The sequence below is a fragment of the Rosa chinensis genome, chromosome 3, assembly GCF_002994745.2.
Source record: "Rosa chinensis cultivar Old Blush chromosome 3, RchiOBHm-V2, whole genome shotgun sequence".
Taxonomy (NCBI): Eukaryota; Viridiplantae; Streptophyta; class Magnoliopsida; order Rosales; family Rosaceae; genus Rosa; species Rosa chinensis.
In genome coordinates, this window is record NC_037090.1 from 21583458 (window position 1) to 21597016 (window position 13559).

General features: G+C 39.4%; 1 long non-coding RNA gene across 1 annotated transcript; it reads right to left on the reverse strand.

The window, feature by feature from the left end:
* Positions 1-2863: 2863 nt before the first annotated feature.
* On the reverse strand, positions 2864-5165 carry LOC112191674. Its single transcript, XR_002933060.2, has 2 exons — positions 4615-5165; positions 2864-3213 (listed from the first exon to the last, which is right to left on the reverse strand). It is a non-coding gene; the product is annotated as an uncharacterized LOC112191674 (long non-coding RNA).
* Positions 5166-13559: the final 8394 nt, after the last annotated feature.

Below are 13559 nucleotides of genomic sequence, written 5' to 3' on the forward strand. Positions count from 1 at the left end.
TGTCTATTAACAATATGCCCTTAAAAATAACAAAAATTACAACTCATGTCATTCATATATATTATTGCAACTCAGGTACTATATCCAAAGGCCAAAGCCATTCTGGGAGCTTTTGCTTTCAAGGCCAAGAAATGGTCCGACTCGCCTCACCAGATTCCCAAGCTCTGCGTTAGCGCCGGTAACATCGAAGCTTGCTACACTCCGTCGTACACAATTTTTGTTAGGCCATTATTTTGGTTCCGAAATGTCATTTTGGCATCCCAACCGGCAGATAACGATGAATTGGAAACCTCAAAATTTGATAAAGAAAATGCATCATTTTGGCGCGTTTGCTTCAACCGCCGATGATCAAAAGCTGTCCGATGATCCTTCCTCTCCATCTCTCGTCCCCCAACGACGCTCGCCACCACCGATTAGCCTTCGACGGTCGATGTCACCAGAGAGCAGAGCCAAACGCGCACATGAGACTCAAAAATGATCTCCTTACCAACCAGTTTGACTCTCTTCTCAATTCTCCCTAGTTTTTTTCAACTCTGGTATTTGTAATTGTTGTGAATTGAAGGTTCTGGAACTTGGATTGGAATCAGGTACTCTTCAAGGCCGCCGCCAAGATCACCAACTCCGGTGCTACAATGGGAAAGCGACTGCGAGGATCACATTTGGTTGAAGAAGAAGAAGGGAGTAAAGAGATCTAAAGGTGTGGTGAGGAGCAGAAGAAAAAGAGTGGGAGAAGAGTTGGTGTTTGCTTGAAGAAGAGGAAGACTGTAGCTTCCAAATGTGGATCGTCTTCTGATTCCAAAGGTTGATCTTTAAATTGTGCTTCTGATCGATTTCTGTTTGGTTGCTGTGAAAATTACGAGGAATTATACTCAGTGTGTTTCTTTTATGGTGTTTATTGCTTTTCAATTTGATATTACTTTTGTGTTTGGTCATTACTATTTGAAACTCTTGATTAGGATGTGTCAACTTTGTGAAACTTGGATCTGATTAGGCATTCACTTGAAATTCTTGCTGTTAGAGGCTTATTCTTCATGATAATTAGGAAGAAGAACCAGAGTAGCAGCTTCAGCAAGGTACCCTTACCTTGTTTATATATCCTAGAGCCTTATCAAGTTTCATGAACTGAATTGGAGTTAGATTACCTGCTTTCTTGGTAATGAATAATGCAATGATTGACGGGAAGAATGGTTGGAAAAATTTTCAGGGTGCCGGGTTGATAAATATTGTGTTCATTTTGGGAGCCTTCAATTTATATGTAACCAAGCAATTTTATTGAGAATTGGAGCTTTGCATTCTTATGGGGCCTAGAATGAATTAAGAATGGTTTAGATATGCTTACTGCTACAGATTATGAAGCCAAATAGATTAGAATATGTCTTACGAAGTAAAAGTTACTTGGTTGACGTAATGATTAGAGATCGTTGAGTACTTGAATTGCTATTGTCTGATTATGGCAATTTCCTTACCGTCATGGCTTCATGTAGAATGCTACAGACTTTTAAGCTACAGATTTTTAAAGCCTTGGAAATCTAACATTACGAAAACAAAGGAAATGTGGGGTGATATATACTTGGCTTAAGTACGGAGAGCATTTGATATATTTTTCTTTGAGTATTGGACAAAAGATAATAGGGCTTCTATGTTCAAATGAGTCCTTTTCTTATTGTGCTTTAGGTGACTTTCTTTCGAATAATGTGGGATGATTTGGTTGCAGTTTAAGCGGTAGAGGACTTTAATTGTGTGCGTAATGAATCGAGCAAGGAGGGCAAAAACGTTGGTAGCAAACGAGAAAAGCATGATATACATAGACCCCAAGGATATAATAAAGAATCATGCTCTCCCATTCATGCCTGCAAAATCACTTTTGGGCATTGCGTTTGGATTCCGAGGAAGGTGGAAAAGAACCAAGTTGATTTAATTTTGATTGGGATCTATATGGTCTTGAGCTTATTTTAGTATCCTTTGTGATTCAGTATAATTTTTCTTTGGAAATTGGGGAGTTCTTTTTTCTTTTTCTTTTTCTTGGAGTTCTTATCATTGATTGGTTCGTTGAAATTTATAATAAAAAATATTAAGATTCAATTTTTTTGAGTATCTCTTTTCCAATTCATAATCCAAACACTAGATTGGTGCCTTAGTTTGTCGTTTGTAGTGAGTGTGAAGTGTTTTGCCGTTGTATTAATTCCTGATTAGTTGTGTTGTAATACTGCAGTGTTTTCCTTTTTTTGCAAATTTGTTACACAACAAGTTCTACTGTATTTGAGTTATTAATTTTTTGGCATATTGTTTTTCTTAACTTGTCTTTGTTGTGCAGTCTTACATGCTCAAACCATCAATGTTCTTGTTATGTGGGACGTGCTAATAGGCCAGATTTGTTGTCACTGGTTATATTCAATGTTGATCACAGGTCAGTAGCCAAGTCACTATCAATCACATGTCACTGACCATGACCAGTGACATAGCCTACTTTTGTAACTGACCATGTAACTGATCATGTAACTGACCATGTAACTGATCATGTCACTGACCATGTAACTTTTCATGTCATAAGGTATGTCCTTGGCCAAGTTATTGTTAACCTCAAGTCATTGACATAGTCACTGGCCAAGTTATCAGTCATGTCACAGGCAAAGTTATTATTAATCTCAAGTAATCGACATAATCACTGACTATGTCGCTGTCAATTATTCCTAGCAACGTTATTGGCTACATGTCACTGACTATGTAATTGGTTAAGTTACTGTTAACCTCAAGTCACTGACCATGTCACTAGGCAAGTTACATGTTACTTACCATGTCATTGACCATGTCACTGTCAATCTCTGACCAAGTCACTGTCAATTCTTGGCCAAGTCACTGATCATGTCACTGTCAATCCTTGTTGTATTGCATTCATTATACGTCAAAAAAAAGTTGTACAACCACCAACATTATCCACGAAGGATAATGGTACACAATAGTACATAGTCAACAACTAGGAACCTTATAGATTCAAATATATAGTTACACAATTAAGCCTTGAAGGAGAAACTTGCTCTATAAAGGGTTAAATGAAGCACATCACGTACTCATTTATTTGCCAGCAGCTTCTTTGGAATCTTCTCTATGGGGTAGATTTAAGCATAAAAGCCTGGTAGCACGCTCTCGCAGAGTACCACCACATTTTAACTCACCATGTTGCAATTCCGATTTCAACATTTCTGGGCCAAGAACCTGCCACAATGAGTCAATGAAGGTCCAAAGTGGGTTAACAAGGCTTATCGAAGATTTTAAGTGATACTAATATAAGCAATATAAGCACAGTAGAAGAAATGGTGGTGAAAGCTATGATGACAAAAAGTTATAAGACAGGTATATGAAAAGCAACTGGGAGTATATAAATAGCATCTGGGATTTTATCTTACTTTCAACTAAGCAGATAATCTGATTCATGTTCGAAGTGGACTACAATATAAAATGGACATGTGTCCAAATCTTTTTAAACAACATCTCCATGAAAACCCACAAGTTTAAAACATTCCACTATTCTAAGTTTAAGAGATAACCTCATCTTAAGCACATACATAATACTTCTACAAAACAGAAATCGAATGCAGAAGGCCAATTAGATTTTTATGTTTTACAAACAAGTTTCTCCAGAGTAGCTGAAAAGACTGCATTTTTCAGTTTTGAGAAAATAAAAAATTGCACAAGTTTCCTTCAACCCGTAAAGCAATCAATTTAAGTAGCACCAGTAGGAGTGCTTCTCAAAAGCTACTTAAAACACAGTGGACACTCTCAAAGAAATCACAGAAAAATGTTAAATTAGGATCATATGGAATTATGCTGCAGAGGGGTAGAAATAATGCAATAACCATATCAAACAAAACCTTAACACTCATATTGATAAGAATATGATGGATATAAAGAATAAGTATCACAAAGTGAAAACATATTATCAAATTGCCGTATTGATGAAGTGGAATAACATAATCATCTTCCTACGCAATCCCCATCAATCTAACATTATGTGACAACAAGCATCTGCTATCTATCCTAGTAACACTATTAACTTAAAAGAGAAATCTTTGTCATATGGATCCAGCAATTGATTCAAAAATATGAACTCTGGGAGCCAACTCATATAAACTAATATACTAGTTCTAACAACATTAGCAGGATATAACAGTTCAAGTAATAATAATAGCCGAATAGCATAACCTTGTCGATGCATTCAATTTATTTTTGATGCAAGAAGCAAGCTATTTTTGATGCAAGAAGCAAGCTATTTTTGATGCAAGAAGCAAGCAGATTTTGGACGCAGGTCACTCCTAATGAACAAAGAAACAACTAACATTATCACAGCAAGTATCTATGCTTAATGGTCTAGAACAAGTTCATGGTTTATCATTTCGGCAATGAACTTGCATTTCAAACCAAAAATTTGCTCCTTGAAGTTGAAACTGGGTTAACCAAACAAACATTCTAGATAATTACGGCAATCCAATACCATGAGAGAGTAAAACAGTTTTAGTATCCCAAATGATTGAATAGTTAAGAATTTCTAATTTCTCTATTTTTCCAACAACCAAACACAGAATACTCTGAAAATAGAATAATATCAGATTCACTGACCTAAACCAAAGACCCAACTCCTCAACCATACAAAGCAGCCGCTCGTACACCTCGTCTTCCTTTCTTTGAATTAACGAAGCACACTTAGCTAGCGTCCACACTAGTTCTCGAAGCCAAGCCCCAAAATCAAATGAATAGCGAGAATAGTAAAAACAAAAACAAAAAATTCCGATGCGATTGAAGAAAGGATAAGAAGCACTCATAGATTACCGATAATGCAAAAACCGCAGCTCTGAATTTTCATCTCACCGCTAGATCTCGTACCACGACTTGCACAGGAGCGATCGAGTTCCGATCGCCGTCCAACTGCAGGAACGAGAACACGTGCTCCAACACCTCCTCGGGGAACGACAGCTCCATTTTCAACTTTTCGGGAGGCAGGGAGGGAGGGGGAGAGAGAGAGAGAGAGAGAGAGAGAGAGAGAGAGAGAGAGAATTGGGATAAAAAAAACTCCGATCAAATCAAATCAAGCTTTTAGGTTTTGATCAGATAATCGTCTTCTACCTTTCGGAGCTCCGTTTTGATCAAAATAGAGAAGATTTGAGCTTTGTGATTCTTCAATATAAAGTTATAAACGTTATATTAGACTTTTAAGGGTAGAATGGAAATAAAAAAAAATTAAAAACTGACCTTTTTTTAACATCATTTCATTATTCATAAGGACTAAATTAATATTATTAACAATTTATTGCGGACCTTTTTATCAAGTGGGAAACTAAGTGACCTTTTTATCATTTCACACTCTAATCTGACCTTTTTCATCATTTCCCTAAAAAAGAAGGCTATGGTATAAATTAATTTGTAGTTTTGTACGCAGTTTTGCACAACTTGCATACGATTTAAAAAAAAAAGAAAAAAAAGAATAATGAGTTTGTTCAAGTAAATTCAGAATATATGTCTGGCCCAAACTCTAGGTTACTTGACCTAGTGGTAATAGAGTTTTAATTAGAGAGAATCTCGGTGAATATCTTAGAGATATCCATTCATTGTATGATTATCTTTCCATGTACAATTCAGATTCTATGCATTGTAATCTTTTATATAAAGAGGCCCCTATTATAATGAGAACACACAGTAATTCTCTCTCAAATATTGTTTCTCTAAAACACATTATCAGCACGAAGCTCTAACCCTGAAACAAATAGCCAAACCCTGATTCAAGAAGCAAAAACCTTAAATCCGAATACAAAACCTTGAACCCTTTTCTGCCTCCGCCACACAACTTGAAGCCCTCGACCCCAGCAATCCAGAACTGGCGGCAGAACCACAAGAACTGGCCGGAAACCTACTGAACCTGCCACCGGAAGCTCCATACAACCCGCAACAAATATTCTACCGGTTCACCATCATCCAGCCCTCCAATTTCCACCAAATTTTGTCAATAGAAGCAACTCGATCTGATGATTCAAGAACCGGAAGAAATATGACAAAAACCCGCCAGAAACTTGATGAACCTGCCACCTCAAAGTCCGGCAGAAAAACCGGCAGAAGAAAAAAAGGAAAAAAAAAAGGGAGGAAGGAGAAGCCCACTGCTAGAAGCCCAAGTCGAGACCAAGCCAGAGGCCCAAGCCGAGACCAAGCCGCGGACCCACTGCCACTTCAGCAGCCGGACCACTGCCACGTCAGCACCCAGTCCCACTGCCACATCAGCAACCGGACCCTTTGCCACGTCAGCACCGGTCAACGATGGTCAACGCTAGTTGACAGGTCAACTTTCCGGGGACTTTTCTGGGTATTGTTCCAGTCAAATTTCCCGGCAACCTATTTCAAGGTATTTCTTTACAAAAAGTTCCCATTTTTGAAATTTTTATTTCTTTTCTCTTCTTTTTCTCGGGGACTTGCAAACTCCCTTCTTCTACCCCCCTTTCTTCATCATAGGGGAGACCAAATTAAGCCGAACTGTAGGGGTTCGTGCTCACTCCAAGCTTGGGGCTTGTAGAGTTCTCCAAACTTAGAGTTTGTTGATATAAAACGATCGACCACAAACATCATTGTTTTGATCTAATCCAATACCTCTTGGAATTGAATTTCTTGGAAGCGATTACGCTAAAAAATTTTATATGTTTTCATGGTAGCCTTTCACACTCCGAAACTAACCCTAATTTCTTGTTCTCTTTTAGAATAAGTAACCTGAACAAATTGGACTTTGGTCTATTAGGAACAATTGGCTCTGGATATCACAGGTGGGTTTGTGATGTTTGCCAGCATCTCAAGGCTAATGGAATCTTGAATACGATTCTCGAGCCTAGCCAGGACGTGCTAACTGTTGAGCAAGCTCAAGCTTTGGAAGCAAATAGAGCAGCCTTAGAGGCAAATAAGGCGAAAGCCATCATCCTAATGACTCGTTATATGGATGATTCGCTCCAGTACGAGTGTATGAATGAAGAAGACCCCAGAAGGCTGTGGGTCTCACTCGAAAAAAGATTTGGCAACGTCCGTGACTCCTTGCTTCCTGACCTAGAAGTGAGATGGCATAGCCTCCGCTTCTGTGATTTCAAGTCAGTTTTTTACTACAACTCGAAAGCATTTCGCATTAAATCCTTAATGGAATTCTGTGGTAAAGAAATCACAGATGCGATGTTGATTGAGAAGACTCTCTCTACCTTCCCCATCTCTGTATTGATGGTTGCTAAGAACCATCGAATCGATGTTACTGTAGAAAGAATCACAAGGTTTCATGAGCTCATTGGAGCTATGAATGTTGCTGAAAAGCATGACAACATCCTTGTGAAGAACTCTAATTCGATATTCATGGAAACAGAGCATATTTCGGAATCCAATTATAGTCGCGCTCCTATGGGAGGGTGCCAAGAGCGAAACCCTAATCTTAGGGATACTTCTGGACATTTTGGTCCATATAATCGCTCTACTTGGGATGGTAACAGCCAAAATAGGCGAACACGGAACCGAAGAGATAAACGTGGAAAGAGAGAGGAGGCAATGCCTCTGGCCATGTTGGTGGCGCCACCAACACTAAGAGCCATCTAAATGACGCTTTCAAAGCTCCTCAATCAATGGAGTCTGAGCAAAGAGATGTATGTTCCCGATGTGGATTATCCGGTCATTGGGCACACATTTGTAGAGCTCGTGAAGAAATTGTCACCGCCTACAAAGCATATTGTGAAGCAAGAGAAGCTCACTATGTAGAATAAGAAGATCATGAAGATGACCTAGAGTGAAGGGTTGAAGACTACAAATCTGATTGGGATCAATAGATAGCCAATTCTGTTTAAGTCTTTATATTTCCAAGAGATGTAATGAGCAATTGCCATATATTTTTGTAGTAGATGCAAATGGTTTAGTCTCTCTTCAAAGTAGGCTCACCCAAAGTAAGTGTGATGTCTAGGAAGGTTATGAGATTAGTGGTACTTAAGCGAGCCTTGCTCTACCGACATCTCTCTACTCACTTGGTCACATTTATTTTGGAATTACCGAAAGAAGTTTGACGACTACCATTGTTTTGTATTAGCTAGCATTTTGGATTAGATTTTCTTTGGTCAAAGAGACAATATTGTAACTCCGTTAGCTTATGAATAAAATTTCGAGTTCTTTTCATTATGATTCCATTTTGATTATGAGCATATGACTTTGTGACTACGATGGCTGGGGCATCAGTATTAATTCAAGGACATGGAATAGCCCAAGTTCCCCTTGCCAAAAGGCACCTTGATTACTGTCGCAAAAACTCTCTACGCTCCTAGGGCAAATCGCACCTATGAGTAGCTAACGGATTTCATGTGAAAACGCATGTAGAGAACGAAAATGAGTTCTTTTGCAATACCTCTAATGATTGTGAACAAAGGCGCATCTTAGAGCAGTTTATGTGTCTCTCTAGTGGACTCTATGTCTCTATTCGAGATATTAAATCCAATAAAGTCATGAGAGAAGATCTCTTAGATTTGACACATATTGGCTTTGTCATGATAAGATAGGTCATCATAGTCATGATATGATGATCCGTCTACTAAAAACTTCACATGGACATCATTTCTTTCGAGCGAAACGAAGCATGAATCAAAAGTTGATTTCTGGACTAAGTGTGACCGACGCTGCTGCCTAGGGCACCGCCTCCATCCACCACCAGCCTAGGGCTAGTGCAGTCCCTGTCCATGATACCATGGATGGCATCCATCATGGTGATGGCACCTTAGGTGATGCTGCAATCACCAACTTGCTTCAAATAGCGTTTCAGACGCTCAGGCCCAACCAAAATTCTCATTGGTTGCTTTTAAAGCCTCTCGCTCGTTTTACAAAGCCCGTTCCTTAGGGAAATTAGGACTGAGACCGTCCTATGCAAAGGATATAAAAATACTCATTATGTTCTTACATAGAATCCATAGGGATTCTGTGGACTGATTCAACCCACCTACGGACGGTTAAATATCTCATGATGTTGGGTGACACGCAAACACTCTGGTCACGTGTTGTGCCATTGTCCACTTGTAATGCTGCTTATGCTACACTCCTATCACATATCATATGACAATTGGCTCACTCCCCAGATCATCCTATTAAGTCAATTGGATTTGACTATGCTAGAGAGTTTACATCGACAACTTTCGATGGTTATTACAATGGGACTGATGTTGGACATCATATTCTCATGTACACACCCAAATGGTCTCGCGAAAATGACTATGATGGTAGTCAGGACATTGGTAATGCTCACCAATTCCCTTATATCCGCTTGGGGTGATGCAATATCACATGCAGCTATGCTAATTCGTCTACGACTCATCGCCACTCAATCTACCTCTGCATTACAGCTAGTGACTGGGTACAAATATCGTACTTACGCATATTTGAGTGTGCTATTTATGTGCCAATTGCGCCTCCACAGCTCACTATGATGGGTCCTTACAGATGAATGGGCAACTATGTTGGATTTGAGATTCCAACAATCGTCTGCCACTTAATGCCCTTGCTAGGCGATCTCCTTACCGCTAGATTTGCGGGTGTCACTTTGATGAGACAGTTTTCCCGTCGTTAGGGGGAGATAAGAACACAGATGTTCAGTAGGAACGACAGGAATTGTTGTGGACTGTCCCCACTATGTCTCATCTCGATTCCTGTTAAAGTGACGAGATCACACACATTTGCTACAAATATGCCTGCAAGGAAGGACGTCCCTACAAGAGGATGTAGCGCCACCCTACACGGAGGTAGGCATGGCCCCAACGCCAAAGAGAATGGCACTCTGGCGTTACAGGTCGTGGCCCCAGCTAGGATGCGTGGGAGGCCCGTGGGTTCGAAGGATAATTTGGCACAAACCAATCCTTGGATCATCGATACTCAAAATCTGTCTTATGAGTATCTTCCGGGTTATGGTTATCGTTGGGGGATGGCTCAACGTCAGAACCTATTCCTGAGAAGATAGAGCTCTATGAAAATTACACTAGTGTACATGAGACGTGGGATAGAAACTCCATCATAATTGATGATGTAGTTGCGCATGAGTTTGTTGAGTCCAATGATATCAAACCACGCTCCATTGATGAATGAATGCCAACGTAGAGAAATTTAACCTAAATGGAAAGATGCGATTCAGGTTAAGTTGGATTCTCTAACGAAGAGGAAGGTTTCCGAGCCAGTGATGTCAACACCTCCTAACATAAAACCTATTGACTAATGGGTTTTCGTTAGAAAGCGTGATGATAAAAAGAGATGGGAATCTCGCCTTATGGCGCAAGGCTTCCCACAAAATGCCCTGAAATAAACTACGATGAGACATATTCTCTCGTAATGGATGTCACTGCACTCCACTACCTTGTCAGTTTGGTAGTTTTCGAATAACTGAACATGCAACTTACGAATGTGGTCACTACGTATCTCTATAGGGATCTAGATACGGAATATACATGAAGGTTCATGGTGAACTTCATTTACCCAAGTCAAGTGGCTATAGACCACGGAGCGCGTTTACAATAAGGTTGAAACACTCACTAAAGTGACTACTTGATTCGGAATGGATATGCTCACGCGTTTCCATAGCAAGTTTTGGATTCTATCGCGGTTCATGTTGGACATGATCTTCATTGGAAGCCCTTAAAGAGTTAAGGGAAACCGCTGAACACTTGAAATCCGATTTTGAGATGAAGGATGTTGGGAGGACACGATTATGTCTCGGTTTGGAACTTGAGCATCGTGTTGATAGATGCTTAGGCATTTTGACAAGGTCAAGCCTTCAAGCACCCCCATGATCGTCCGTAGTCTTGATCCTGAAAAATGATCCTCTTTGTCCAAAGGATGATGACGAAGATGCTAGAGGTAGAAGTGCCTTACTTAAGTACAATAGGCTCATTATTGTACTTAGCTTAATGCACAAGACCGGACATCTCATTTGTAGTGAACTTGTTAAATAAGGTATAGCTCTGCGCCAATGTGATGCCATTGGATTGGTGTAAAAGATATCTTTCGATACTAGAGATGTACGACTGATATGGGCATGCTTTATCCCTACAGAGAGACGATGGATTTGGACCCATCACACACCAGGAACGCCATCAACACTAGCCTGCATCCACTATCCCCATCCCAAAACGACATGTGTTTTGGAAGGTTTTGCTAATGTTGGGTATCTCTCTGACCCACACAAAAGTCATTCGCAAAATGGTTAAGTTTTCACCATGGGTAAGGATCGTGATATCTTGGAGGTCTACATAACAGACCCTAGTCGCTATATATTCGAACAATGCAGAGAATATTGCTCTTCACGAAGTGGTTCGTGAATGTATATGGATTGGATCCATAATTACTCATGTTCGAAACAATTGTGCTTTGAAGTCTACCATAGATGAGCCTACGAGCATTTAAGATAATGCTGCTTGCTTTGAACAAATAAAGCAAAAGCTACATCAAAAGCGACTACACCAGGCATAATCAGCAACAACAAACTCTCCTCAAGATCAGAGTGAACTAGGTTTGATCTGAAGACAGTTTGGCAGACTTGCTCATTAAGTCATTGCCTAAATTCCACTTTCGAGAAACATGTTGGTAGCATCGTTTGCGGAAGTTATCCAAACACCCATGACCGTAGTCATCAGGGGGAGATGCAGACATCAAGGGAAGATGTCTACATGCAAGGTCTCGAAACGTGAAGGGTGTGTTGTGCTCTTTTTCCCCTTTGACCGAGGTTATTTTTGTCCCACAGGGTTTTTGTTACTCAGCAAAGTTTTTAATGAGGCAACAAGATGAGCACCACGTTTGGGCGACACAAGGGGGAGTGTTCAAGTAAATCCAGAATATGTGTCTGGCCCAAACTCTAGGTTACTTCACCTAGTGGTAATAGAGTTTTTATTAGGGAGAATCTCGCTGAATATCTTAGAGATATCCATTCATTGTATGATTATCTTTCCTTGTACGATTCAGATTCTATGCATTGTAATCCTCTATTTAAAAAGACCCCTATTATTATCAATGAGAACACACAGCAATTCTCTCTCAAATATCGTTTCTCTAAAACAGAGACAAATAAATAACTTCTAATTGCCTTATTATTGTTCACTCTTGAATCCAAATTTAAAGACAAATTTCTAATGTTTTTTTTAATTTTTTTTTTTTTTTGTTTCTTTGATTCCATGATTTCCATCCGTACATATACATGTATCAAACACACAATGTATACAACACGTAATTCAGTAATTCTACAGATTGGTTGTTATGTTTACTAGAAATTTCTACTGTATTGTACCGTTTAATAAAACTTTTGTTCATAATTTAATTATAGAATCTTCCATGTGCAGCCATCAGCTTATTGTCTCAAACTATAAGTCTAATTTCACGTGCAAAAAACAAACGAAAATAAAAATAGTTAATCTTATATGGACGGCCTGCTAAAAATCATGGTGAGGATGTTGAAATCTGAAGCTAAAGAAAAGCTATGAAGGCTAAGAAAAAACCCTAAAAACTGAGAATGAATTAGAGATGAAGAACAACGAGAGAGAGAGCTCTGATATTGCTCTAGGTAATTTTACAAAGATGAATGACTGATGTACTAATTCATGCAGGTAATTTCTAACAACTCAGCTAATTAGTTTCTAACAATATCACTAATTTTCAACGACTTCCACATGTACCTTTACCAAAAAAAAAAAAAACAGCTTCTACATGTTCATGACACGTGTACATTTACGAGCTGTAAACACTAACAAACTTCATTCTCCTGTGTCTCCTTCTGATGGTTGACACGTATCATCTGATGAGGGCTGGAGCAGATCTTCACCTTGTTTACGCTGTTGACCTTGACTCATATTCTTCACCTTATCACAGGCTCATAGCCATCCACTTTGTCTTCATTTGGATTAACAGAGCACATCATATGTTCTCCTTTCCTTAACCAGGTTCCGAACCCTGTTTGAGGCAAGAAGCCAACCTTCAAATCCGAACATCGAGGATTCATTATAAAATTCTGTTTTCCCCTCCACCCATTTCTATACATACCCCAAAAAGACATTTGCAGGCTAAACTGGACAGCTCCGCCATCTTGGTATTGCTTACCAATTTCTTCCAAAACCCATTTGTTCATTTCCAGCTTATGGTTTGACATTTTCATTTGCATAATTCTGTTTTCCTTCAATCCCAATACAAACGGCTCCACGGAGTACATTACGAGATGGTTATTCTTGTACAAAATTGAGCCTTTTATGTCGTTGAAGCGAATCCACGAGACTAAGTTGGGATTCTCTATTTTAAGGGTCAAGTCCCAATTAGCCCCTAACGTTGTGTTGGAGATGTTGAGTTTGGAAATGAAGAGCGAGTGGAGCTGGATGTTTGGGGTTTGCGGAAATTGGGACATAGACATGAATATGCATGGCAAGGACAAAATGGTTCCTAATGTGATTAACAAAATCATGAGCTGGCTAAGGGTGAAATCGGGAATGTAATGTGATCCAAAAGAACGCGAAATGTAAGGCTTTGAAGAGTTATTCGAAACTGGGAGAAGCTGC